Here is a 13,134-nt window from a genome sequence, read left to right as displayed (position 1 = left end):
AGCAAAATTTTTTTCTTAATATGGACTGACGGGAGGAGGCAAGACTGTCTGGAGAAGTGAGGTACCTTTTGGGTGACAAATTCCTAAGCATTGTTCTCTTCCAACTGTTCGCTGGCTGCTTTCATTTCTAAGAATTGAGGCTGGGGAAATACGAGGGTTGATTTAAAAATTCATGCCAATCCATACCGTTACAAGTATTACTGAGTTTGTGGTATCAACGTACAATGAGTTAAGATCTCTAAATCCTACTTATCCTGAATCCTGTATTATTGCATCCATCCGAATTTTGCTGTCATACAGGTTACAACAATTGTTAATGACTGTACAGTGTATTAGCTTCAATCATTTGATCATGCTTGTTCAAAGCTATGAAAGTCAGTCAATAATTCACAATAATAATAATAATAGAATCCAGGATAGGGGTCAGGTTAATTCTAGACGTAATCCAATTCAGTATGCTTCTGTTAGTAATATTAATGTGCAACCTGAGAATCATTCTAATGTAACTGGTTCTAATAATAGAGGGAATAACTATAATGGTACCGGTAATCAAACACAATCTAGTTACAGAAATAGAACTAGAAACTTTAGAAATGGCAACAGAAATTTCAACAGAAATAACAATTATCGCAGATTTTCACAAAATCGATTTGCAGATGGCAGGAGTTTTGTAAATAGAAATCCAAATAATGTAACTGTGCCTAATTGTTATGGAAATACTATAGATTGTGGGATACAATGTTGTTTAAGTGAGCCCTTCGAACGTATAACTTGAACTATCCAAAAAGGCGTCCGATGGATTTGTATTAAATTGACCTTTGCTTACGTCTATGGTTGATATGTTCTTCTGTCAAAAAACATTATGTAATTATGAAATATTTTGATTATGAGTAAAACTCATTATTTACGGAATATTGACTAAGTTAATTTATGGCAATTAACTGAAAATATTATTGAATTTATTCGCTATAGTTTAGTTACAATTTCCTTTTATAACTTTAATTTGAGGAATTGTTAATTTGTACGGTTACATCGTCAAAGTGACGCCGCATTAAAGAGGATATACAAATTTTGTGAGTTGTATGCCGGACCTTATTTATGCACTAAACAATTTAGTCCTAAAGTATTTGAACTTATGGATATAAAGACAGGCAAAACTTTAGGATTACGAAACATCGATGAAATTAAGTTGTGGAAACCTACCGAAAGGACTAGAAAACGGTGGTTGGACTTAGTTCGAACTTTAATTCCTTCTGAGGTCATGACGCATGCTAATATTGAGACCAATTAACAAAGGAATTCTTTCTTTAAAAGGAGAAAAATGAAGTGTTTTGTGGATATATAAATATATAATTTAATTCATTGTATTTTACGTTGTGTCCTTTTGTTATTGTGTTTTCAATTTGATATATCTTAGAATTATGTGTCTTATTTGATGTTAATGTACCATATCTTTTATAAATTCATCCATAATTATAAAAATGATAAAAAAAAAGAATTTGCTCATTAGGGGATGAGCATTTGTTTTAACAATGATTTTGTTTGAATTTGTTCTCTGAGGATTTGTTGCAAAGTTTCTTTCCAAATTATTCCTTGAAGATTTGTTAATTTGTATTTCATATCAAGAAATCATTTAAAAACTGTATTGCATTGTATATATATTTAAACTATGTTTATATTAGAACGATGGTACTTATACAGGGGCTGTTCAAAAAGTAAGTGTCTTAAAGTTTTCCAGGGTTCTTTCCTTTGTAGTCAAACTACTACGGAAGTCCGCATTCGGGCCCCATTTACAACGATAACGTTGTATATTGTAAAATTTACCTGTGCCTGTTTGCAGGAAAGGGAATCAGAGGCGAATTATGTGAGTAATTTTGTGAAGATGTGTAAGTTGTTTTCAATTGTCAATTTTCATATATAGTTGCTATGGTTACGAGGTAATATATGTAATGAATAATAAGTCAAGATTACATGTGTTTAAAGCATTAAAAACTAGTATCAGAAATAATAATTTGTCTTTATCTTTATATATATAATGGAACCAGGTAATAATTAATTACTATATCAAAAGGTGTTATAGCTATTTAAGGTGATTAACCTTACAAACTAGTGTATTATGAATAGTTAGCCTACTTCTATAATAGAAGTGATAATAGCATTCTATTAGAAACATAGGATTCCAACTAGTTTGCGGTTTATTTACTTTGTTAGAGTCTTCATTATTATTGAAACTCAGCTCTTAATTATTTCTTCTCATTCCAGTCATATTTTTAAAATGTCTCGGTAGTGACTACTCACCGTATTTGAAAAGCCTTGTAGTTGCAGGAGGCAACTGTAAAAAATAAAATACCATTTACACACTTATAGTACAGATGTTATGGGAAAAATTGATGAACTAGTCTTTATAAATTGTATTTCGCGTGTCCAAAAGCGATATCTCAAAAACAGTATCTAGTATGGCATATTTAAAAAATTTCTTCTCGGCAATCAGTTCAAAAACAAAGAGATGACACATTTTGCAAATATATCTGGGAAAAACAGTATTTAAAAGGGGTGAATATGTCTAATCTGGAGATGTTCAAAGAGTGTCGGTAATGTGTAAGTGTCCTACTGTGACTAAAAGTAGTTTCTTTATTTTTTGCAGTGCACCAAGGGTCACAAAGGAGTACTTCAAGGATCAATCTTGGGTCCCCTTTTATTTTCTATTTACATTGCTGACCTCATAGATTCCATTAAATACTCTACTGTGCATTGCTACGCGGATGACACACAACTTTGCATCATGTCATCACCACAAAATATTGAACAAACTGTAGAACTTGTTAATAGAGATTTGACCTCTGTATCCGAATGGTGTACCGATAATGGTCTTGTCATCAACCCAAGTAAGTGTACATTTACGATTATAGGAACCTCACAACAGTTGAGTAAAATCAAGGCAGCGGATCTAAAAATAAAAATTATGGATACTTATATTTCTTACTCTACCCATGTGAAAAGCTTAGGACTCATATTGGATAAGGAACTAAACTATAATCATATATCTACTCAGTGTAATAAAGCTATTACTTTATTACGTCGACTTTACAAAGCCAAAGACTTTCTATCTCAGTCTATGAAATTATATCTCATACAAGTTCTTATTTTACCGTTATTAGACTACTGTGACGCTGTATATGGACCATCTCTCTCCGTTTACAATTCTAGAACTATACAGAAAATACAGAACTTGTGCATTAGGTTTGCCTTTAACTTAAAGAAATCGGAACATATCCTACCAGTGATAAATAGAAACGACATTTTAACAATGTCGAGAAGAAGATACCTACGCTATAGTTGTCTGATATATAAAATCCTTAAAACTCAATCCCCACAATATTTATATTGTAAATTTACAAAGCGGTCACAAATTCACTCTCACGTTACGCGTAACAGTGAGAAATTCAATGTACAAAGACTTAAACTGAAGATAGTGCAAGGATCATTTTCTAGAGCAGGTCCGAGAGTATGGAATGCGATATCAAAAGCTCTCACGGAAATAAAGTCATTTAATTCATTTCGAAATTCATTAAAATCACATTTGATGAAATCCCAGCGACTGGCCTCTGGCACTTACGACATGTACAGTTTTATGTAACAACTTAGCTAAATCCAACAATATCGATACTTTTATTGCATATGTCACTTGTTTATTTTCTGATTTATTCTTTTACTTGTATTTTTTTAGTTTTTTCTGTTCATTTTGATGTGTAATGTTTAATATTGTATTCTTTTGACAAGGGTTAGGTGGTAGAGCAGCCATGGCTGAACCTCGCCCGCTTCAATAAAGACATTTTCATTTCATTTCATTTCACATGGTAGGTCGGAATATTTAATTCAAGTAGCAATCACTGTTACGCCTATATATAGCCTTCTTACTGCATGGCGTAGTGTCCAAGAAATATTGTACCTTTTATTTTTTTTTTCTACATGCCCAGTGTATGGAGAGAGGTGTCAGTGATAAGGATTGCTATTAGAAACTCCAAGGTTTGATTGAAATACCCGCCGTTTCAAAGACTGGTGCCCACAGAACAACATAAGGCATTTTGTGCTGTTGAATACGTAAAGACAACGTTCGTCATCACAGTTCAACGCAACTTCCGGCGACAGATTGGGGTCGATCCACAACTCATGGAGACAGATTACCTATGCAAAGGGAAAGGCCCCAGCCGTCCTTCGCATTCAGAGGATACACTGGATATATTTCTAGTTTGAAATCCTTTCAACGCAGCTCCACGAAGTCAGTTCATAAAGCGAGCCGTGATTTAGCATTAGCCAGCTCAACAGTATGGGGTGTTCTACATAAGCGTTTGAAATTCAAGGCTTACAAGCTGCAAATTGTGCAGGGACTCATTGAAGATGCCAAACAAATTTGCACTGCCTTCAGCGTAGACATGTTGGGATTCCTGGAAAATGATGTTTTTATTGACAGGGTAGTCTTCAGTGATGAGGTGACCTTCCATATCAACCACAAAGTCAACAGGCATAATGTTCGAATCTGGAGTTCAGAACACCCTGCGCGAATCACTGAGCATGTGAGAGATTCCCCACAGTTGAACGTGTTTGCTGCCATGTGCAGAACGAAGATTTATGGGCCATTTTCCTTAGCAGAAAGAATTGTAACGGGAGATTCGTATTTCGACATGCTCCAGATGTGCTTGTCATCACAACTTGAAGAGGACTTCCGAGATTTCATTTTCCAACAAGATGGAGCTCCACCCAGTTTCATAATGATCTGAGAGGATATCTGAATGAACATTTTTCACAATGTTGGACAACTCGCACTGGTCGTGTTGATGAAGCGTTATTGAGATGGCCCCCGATATTTCCATACATGACACCATGCGACTTCTTTTTATGAGACTTTGTCGAAGACGGTGTCTTTGTCCCACCATTGCTTCGAGATCTGACAGAGCTGCGAGAGTCTGTCACAGAAGCCTTTGCTGAGACATGCTGATTCGAGCATGAGAAGAAATGGACTATCGACTAGATATCTGCTGTGTCACGAAGGGCGCCCATATTGAACCTTTGCAAAGTAATTAAAAAATTGATATATTAACTTATTTTTGTATATAAAGAATTCTAATATCACATTAGGGGATCCGAGAATATTTTTTGAAAAGGGCATTCCTTTTCTAACATCCTATATTAGCTTTTGAAAAATTGTAAAGGAGAGGAGATTCTTGCTATTTTTTTTATTACACTTAACATCTTATGTTTATGCTTTAAGAGTAAATGGGTTGATTGTTTAGTTTGAAGTTAAACATCATTTCAAGCACCAAATCAATATAAGATCCGGATCCATAGTTTAACATAGGATTCAAACAACACGAACTGGAAATCGAACCCAAGTATCGCGCGCCAAAGACGTGCACGTTAAGCAAACAACCATGATGGAGGTATGTACAGTAAATCAGAAAGATCACAACAATACTAGTCAAAAAGATACTGGATTCTCAGCAATTTTTTTAAAAGTATCGTGTTAAGAGTTTTACTAACGACTGATGCTAACTTCTATATCTAGAAACACGATACTGAAGTTAGCAGCGGTTTAGATCTAAAAAGACCAATCACAATTTTTTCCTCAAGGTTGTCTTGAGAAAATAGTGCATAATGATTTTACCCATAAAATTGAGCTTGATGATACTTGAAGACATACAAATATTTGTTGCATTCTTTTTGATATAACACCCCCAATTATTTGGAATCACTAAATTTGTAGTCTTGCGATAAGATTCTCCTGGCAGTTGTATACCCCGATACGGCCTACAAACTTATTTGGAGCTAGGAGCACGGTAATTCCGTCACAAGACCATTTTCTAATAGATATTGCCATACACTTCCAAAATCTGCATTTAATACCCATTAGCTAAATTATTCATTTTATGATTTCGGTGCAGCTTAATTGATTGAAGTTTAACATTTGTATTCGGCTAGACGGAGTTTTCCATTTGAAGTGGGATCCGAAGATTTCTATCGATTCCCGAAGTACGCACTTTAACCAAGTGGCTAGAAAGAGGTACGTGTTTAACTTAATGTTCCTATTGGATACGTAGTGTTTTACCTCCGTATCTCACAATGACAAATACTCGAAATCATTAATTAGAACAAAGGTCAGAGACAGATAGCAGACAATGAACTTTGTCTGGCCTAAATCTAAGTCCATCACACACTTGAACTTAGATAATATGTAGATAATAAACGCATACAATGAATTCATTCTTCTTTAATAATAGTGTGGAAGAAAGTAAAAAATACGCAGACTTCCTGTCGATACTTATCTTATTTGTCTTATTCTAGTGTTTATTCTGATTTTATGTATTGCGTAACTTTAGTTCAAGGAGAAAAACTATTCAAGTTCACAAATGAATTTGAACAGATCTGTTCCCCATTTTGTGAATAGAAGGCGTTATTTTGGCGACATCCAGTTGCAAGTTAGAACTTTTAGTGTAAGAGCAATATTCTTCTTAAATCTATACTGCTCACCGTAAATAAGGCATGATATAGATTCTGCTAATACTTCATCTTACCTTGCAACTTTGTTAATAAATCACTCCCAAATACTGAATGCACTCTGGCTCTAATCTTCAGCAACGTTCAGAACACAGAGTTCTTTGCCTTTAAGTGGACACATTTCTAATTTTTCATTTGGGTTTCTGGCCATTCGTTGTTCGGCTCTTAGCTGAGCTCAACAGTTTTGTCAATTTCTAGGATCTAGACGTGGAACGATTTTGTCAGTTTCCTGTTGTTTTTTTTTCATCTTTTTGCTTTTGCTCAGAGACATAAAACAGGTGGGTTTCAGAGCTCAGGTTGAAACCACGAGATTTCTAAAGAGGGACATAATTTGTTTTATTGAAAATTTCAAGATCGATTTTTGAATACACGATAATGATTTTTTTTAAGTACAGTAATATTAAAGGAGAACTTAGCATGATTAACATTCTAAATTATTAATTCTCATAGCAAAGAATATATTCTCTTTTGATTGAAAAATAGAAATTGTGGGAGAGGGGGTATATAGCCAGACTGATTATCTCTAAAAAGAAGAGGGCACAAACTACCAAGTGTAGCAGTTTCCTGCGTATTTAACATGAAATTCAATGTAGGAACTCTTTATGTTTTTGCAGGGGAAGTAAACTGGAAACCATTTCTTGGTGGAAATGGGAAGTTTGGGAAAATTGCCCAGGATTTTGTCAGTTCCCTGGGTTTTCTTCATCTTTTTGCTTCTACCCAGAGATACAAACAGGTGTGTTTCAGAGCTCAGGTTGAAACCAGGAACGTAGCCAGATAAGTTAATCCCTGGCTTCTAGCACTTGCGGGAGGCTACCTTCATCTGACTACTTTTTTGCATGGGAAACATGGAGCTACATTGAGGTCTGTGCCTTGGAACAAGTGTTGCGAGATTTGTGACCAGCGCCAAACACACCTTTCATTTTCGTTCAATTATTTTTTTTTAAATAAAAAGTCAAGGATATTATTGTTCAACCGAACTAATACAATCTGGATCAAACTTCGAATGATGGTAGACTTTGACCTGCTATACAAGTTTGTGAAATATTATAATGCGCAGCCTTTATGTTCCCAAGTTATATATAATTAAATTTGGAATTTTTGACCTTTTCACACAACAATTTCAATAAAGATTTACTTTTAAAAATCAATCAAGAATGATTTTTGTCTGTAACAGGAACACTTACACTTGTAAAAAATAGATGCCAGCCAACAGCCATATCGTGACATGTTTCAAAATCTTAACCGAAAGCTAAGAAGCGTTCATGAACTACGGTAATCATTTCTAACTCGCCAGTGTATGACGTACGAGAATGTCTTTATAATTTGAGAAACATTATAAAGAAGAGGGTTATAAAACTTCATATGCGGGATGTAAAGAAAGAGTGGAAGGAGATGACGTGGGACAACAAGTATTGGCAGTGTATGCCTAGTTATGGGTCCACGAGGAGTATGTCCGTAGAAAGTATCGATTACGCTATCGTTGTTCTTGGTTGCCTGTCAACACTGTCTTTTAGCAAGGTCAAGTTACCTTCCAGTCCCTTCCTGTTTCACTGAGAAGGCGAGAATCAAACTGTAGTGCCAGAGCACTCAATTGGAAAATACTGCAAATACAGTCATCAGCTAACTTCTTCTTTCTGACGTAGCAAACGTCCGTTTTAACACCATCTATCAACTGTAGTCCCTGTTGTAATTCTAATTCTTTCTTTCATCACATCTTTCGGAATACATTTTCTTCTCAGGTTGTACCTTGATCAGTCTTGCCTTTCTTTTTATTATCTCCAATATTGTTCTTCTCGTCTACTATCCCGAGTACATTTAATATCGACTTTTCCTCGCATTCTTTCACGTAAAATAGTACCTCATATGAAACATTTGATAAATTCCTTATACTTTTTCCTATCTCTTCTTTCAAAGCTCTATTAAAAGTCTAATTTTTTTCTGCTTTCAATGTGTTTCGGCATTTTTATTATTGTTTTATTTCCGTTCGAACTTATAATTTCCACAAATGATACTCGTATGTGCAGTAAAATTGTATTTTCTTCTATATTTTCTGCCTTCTTCCCGGGTACAGAACAGACATAGGTTAATCCAAGATGATAAATGGTCATCCCTCTTCCCAGTGGCATAAGCACTAGTGCTCCTAAAACCCGGTGAGATAGAAAATTGAGAATTTCTCATCGTTCCTCTCCCCTCCGCGTCCCTCTGGATCTGATACAGAGCATTATGTTTGAATCACCATTGCGTCTGATTCTATACCTGAGGATCGTTTCCCGAAAGGTAATTTCCTTTTCGAAAAGAATCGAACCACCTTTAAATATACTTCTGGTGACATGCAAAAACAACAGTTTCACACTTTGAACTGTATTTACAATATTTATAGGCTGTCATTGATGGAAAGTTATTCTTGCTGCTGATTGGACGATTGCTTTCAAATTTGAGTTTAAATTTATTCAAATTTTAAATTTTTCGGGTCGGGTCGGGTGGTTCAAGAGTTATTAAGTTTTATTCATTTTCATATATTTACCCTCCTCCCCTCCCATCCCCACCCAAAATTCTACAATGAAAATGAAATAATAAAAAACTTCCCAGGTTCGAACTTCATGTATGTTGAAAATTTGATTGAAGTCGATCGGGTAGTTCAAGAGTTATTATCTCACGAACATGGTCACTTTTATTTTTATATTTACTAATTTTGTATATCTCCCCCTCCTTCCCATCCCTTACGTTGTTCCGTCAAAGTGAAATGACAGATCATTCCAGATCCGAACCTTATCTATGTTGAAAGTTTGTTCGAGATGGTCGGCAGGTTCAAGAGTTACTACGTTTTATTCATTTTCATATATTTACCCTCGTCCCCTCCCTACCCTAAGTTCTACAATCAAAATGAAATAATAAAATCCATCCCAGGCATGAACATTATCTACGTTGAAAATTTCATCGAGATTGGTCGATTGGTTCAAGAGATATTAAGTTTTATTTATTTTTTATAGTTCTCCCCCTCCCCTGAGTTCTACCGTCAAAGTGATTAGCTAAAAACACTCCCAGGATAGAACTGCGTCTACGTCAAAAATTTGATCGAGGTCGGTCGGGTGGTTCAAGAGATTAAGGGTCAGAAACATAGTCACTTTCAATTTGGATCTGAAGTTTTTGTTTACAGACACCGCTATTAATATATAGATGAACTGAAGCTACAGACAAACACAGTAGAAAAAAATACTTGCACAAATCCAGGCATTCGCAAAATTTCAACATGCAACCCGTACGATGTGTTTTCAACTGTTTTACATAATATTTCTCAAGAAATATGTCAACAGTTGGAAACAACACCGCGTTACTGTCACTTCTACACAACACTAGAGCTCACGAGTCAACGCCGGGGACTGTGTTTCAAAAATGGCGAAAAACATAGAAACACGATTAAGAGGCAAACATATTATAAGGATATAGGTAAGGGTTTCCTATCATTCTTGAACAAGATTTTGGTGAAGGTTGTGTTTTGCACCATCAAGAAATACTTCACAGTAAATGTTGGGGAGGGCAACAAAAAAATTTATGAAGATTTTCTTAATGAAGTGTTCTGTAGTTTACTATTCTTATTCTAAAGGAGCAGTTCGACTTAGAAATGCATTTTTTACAAATTATTATTATTTCCACTTGTAGAGTTGAAAATATAAAAGGAATGGTGTTTGTTTTGTCGCGATAGGTTCAGTCGTTAGCGAGTAACAGAGGAAAAAAGATTTTGTGATGACGCCATACGTGGTCAAGTAGCGAGAGGTTTCCATACACAGTACCAAATATTTTGTTTGTGAGAGGTGTGGTGGCACGTTCTAAAGTGCGATTTCCTTTCCCAGAACTGATTGCAAGGACTTAGAAATGTCATCTGCATGTCGAAAATGATAATATGTGATGGTAGGCTGCACAAAAGTATTTTATAATGTTATAAAACGTAGTTTTTTGTACAAAGCATAAGTTCAGCGCTTCACAAAAGAAACTAAAATTTCGAAACCAATACCATGTAAATAGATGTCTTACGAGATTGCTGCAACACCTAAGTACCTTTTTTTTTAATCATGCTTCCGATTCCCAAACATAAGTCCCCATCAGGAAGTCACGGTCGGAAAGAGGAATTGCCGCCATCGACGGTGGCGGGCCGCCGGAGACAGCCGACACCCGTCCGCAGCGGCACGACGATCTACTTGTTCAAAGTTGCCGACCTTCTGCCGAGGCGGCAAGCGGCCGAAAATCGTAAAATAAAATGCCTTTTTGCCTACTGTTGATGACCGTCAAAGTCGGCGAAACAGTCGGAAAGGCCTCTTTCCGACCCTCTGCCGACTCCTTGTGTCGACCTCTTTCCGACGGCGGCGCCGGCGCATTTAATGCTCATTTCCAGCTGTTTGCCGACTGCTCGGCAAGGCAACTATTCGTCGCGGTCAAAAATCGCGCGGAAAGACGCCGGTAATTCGACCGCGACATCTGGTAGGCATGGATAAATTGTCCGACTATAGACGGCAGGATCCTAATGGGGGTATGTTCATTTTCACGTTTTGTTGCAATTTTCAACGCTGACTCTATAATTTTGTGTTTCAAAGTATGTACAGGAGCGCGACATATGTGTCAAAAATGGTATATCTGTAAAGTTTGTCATTTGGCACAAAATTTTTCCTATCGATTTTCTTGAGCCATAATTTATATCGATCTGGTGATTTCTCACGACTTGGAAACTATATATATGCTTCTGCTTTAATCACGCTCTGCTTTCACACAATACTATTATATCTATTATATTATAGACGTATTATTTTGGTATCTTCCGGGGAGCACTCTCAGAGCTCCGGGAGACAGTGTCACCAGCAAAAACTTGTCTGGAAGAAACACTGCTTCGCACAAAACTACATAATTACTGCTCTCTCTTTCTTCTCTTTTTTATACTAATGCTGTAGAGAAAAACAGCTTGCATAAACGTCCCTCGAGAATTCAACACAAAGCAAGACTGCTAACGAACCCAAAACCAAATCATAGATAGAATAGATCTAACGAACAAATGCCTATAGAAGCTGAACGAGACAGCTTATCAAGATTTTAAAAAATGCGGGTCTCTTATTTTTTGTTACTCTTCCTATTGCACCAAACTTGTATTTAACTCGAACTGCTCCTTCAAAATTAGAATCTTTGGTGGCGTAAGCATGCACACCATAAGCTTTCCCAACACAGACAAATGGTTATATCAACACCACATACGGAGTTATTTCAACACCAAAATAGATGTCGTAGTAACTCAGAAGTGGAGTCGAACTAACGCCGAAAACGGTGTTAATCGGATGGTCTGACCTTAAATTTTAACACACGGAGTGCTGACTTAACACCAAAACGGTGTTACTTACACGGTTTTAACCTTGAATTATGACACAGATTGTGTATTGAAATAATAAGAAAATGATGTTGAAATAACACAGGGACTGTGTTATATTGATATTTGATATGGTGTAATATTAACACAAAATAATTAACACACTACACAGTGTGTTAATTTCTTCGTGTTGATGCAACACTGCCACATGTAACACTCAATACTTTTCCCCACACTACCGACCCTGACATAATATTGAATCAACACTGAAAATACTAACACAGATCCGAATTTACCACCGCTCAACACCGGTTGTGTGTTAAAAACGTAATACACCGCCGGTGTTAAACGCCAACACTGCGGAGTCTGTGTTGCACTAACACCGCATAGTGGTAGTCACGTTGGAACCACTGCCTGTGTTAAAATAGAGTTGAATTAACACAACCATTTTTTTACTGTGTTCTTATTAAAAACTAAGAATTTTGAGCGTGAACAAGTAGATAGGTTACAAAGTACCCTTTACTTTTTAGGTAAGGCTGTGGATTATGGTCAAGCTTTAACCAAACTGTGTTCGCTGTTAGTGTTTCTAATGTAAACAAACTGTAATTTTATCATCCGCCATTCTCGTCAAATTCACTGTGAAATGAAGTGAGAAACCAGATATTTGTGACGGGACTTCATAATGATGTAAGACTGTTGACATTTCTCGTTAATTTACCCTCTCGTAATAATGTAGGAAGATAACACTTATTTCTACTTTCATGTTTGGATCTTGATATTTAAGAATAAATGGAAAGCATTTTCAGTGGTTTATTGTGCATTCTAAAATTCGATCTACTTTCAGCTAATGCAGCACTTCTATGTTGCTTTTAGGATGCTGTGGCCAAATACCAACGGACACGACGGTTTGTTTCTAATGAGAACACACTATTAGTGAACACAGTTTACCGTTATGGCTTCGGAAGCACATATTCCAAAAACAAAGGTACGATTGAATCCTCTCATGTGCCAAAGCAATCCATTTGAGTTTAGTACAGCATATTCCCCGAGATTTCCCAAAAGGCTTTGCAACCAGAACTATAAAATCTCATGTGTCCATTTGAAGAACCATATAAAGAATACTACGCGCTTGGTCTTGCATTAGATTAAACATACTTCTTCGAATAGAAAACTGACTTCGGACCAGATTAAAACACGTTTATTTCTATAAGAATTGTAGGCAAGGAGAGATATAT

Source organism: Thermobia domestica, chromosome 3 (genome assembly GCF_964235325.1).
Source record: "Thermobia domestica chromosome 3, izTheDome1.hap1.1, whole genome shotgun sequence".
In the NCBI taxonomy this organism is placed as follows: Eukaryota; Metazoa; Arthropoda; class Insecta; order Zygentoma; family Lepismatidae; genus Thermobia; species Thermobia domestica.
The sequence above is the reverse complement of the archived record's forward strand: the minus strand, read 5'-3'. Positions refer to the sequence as shown.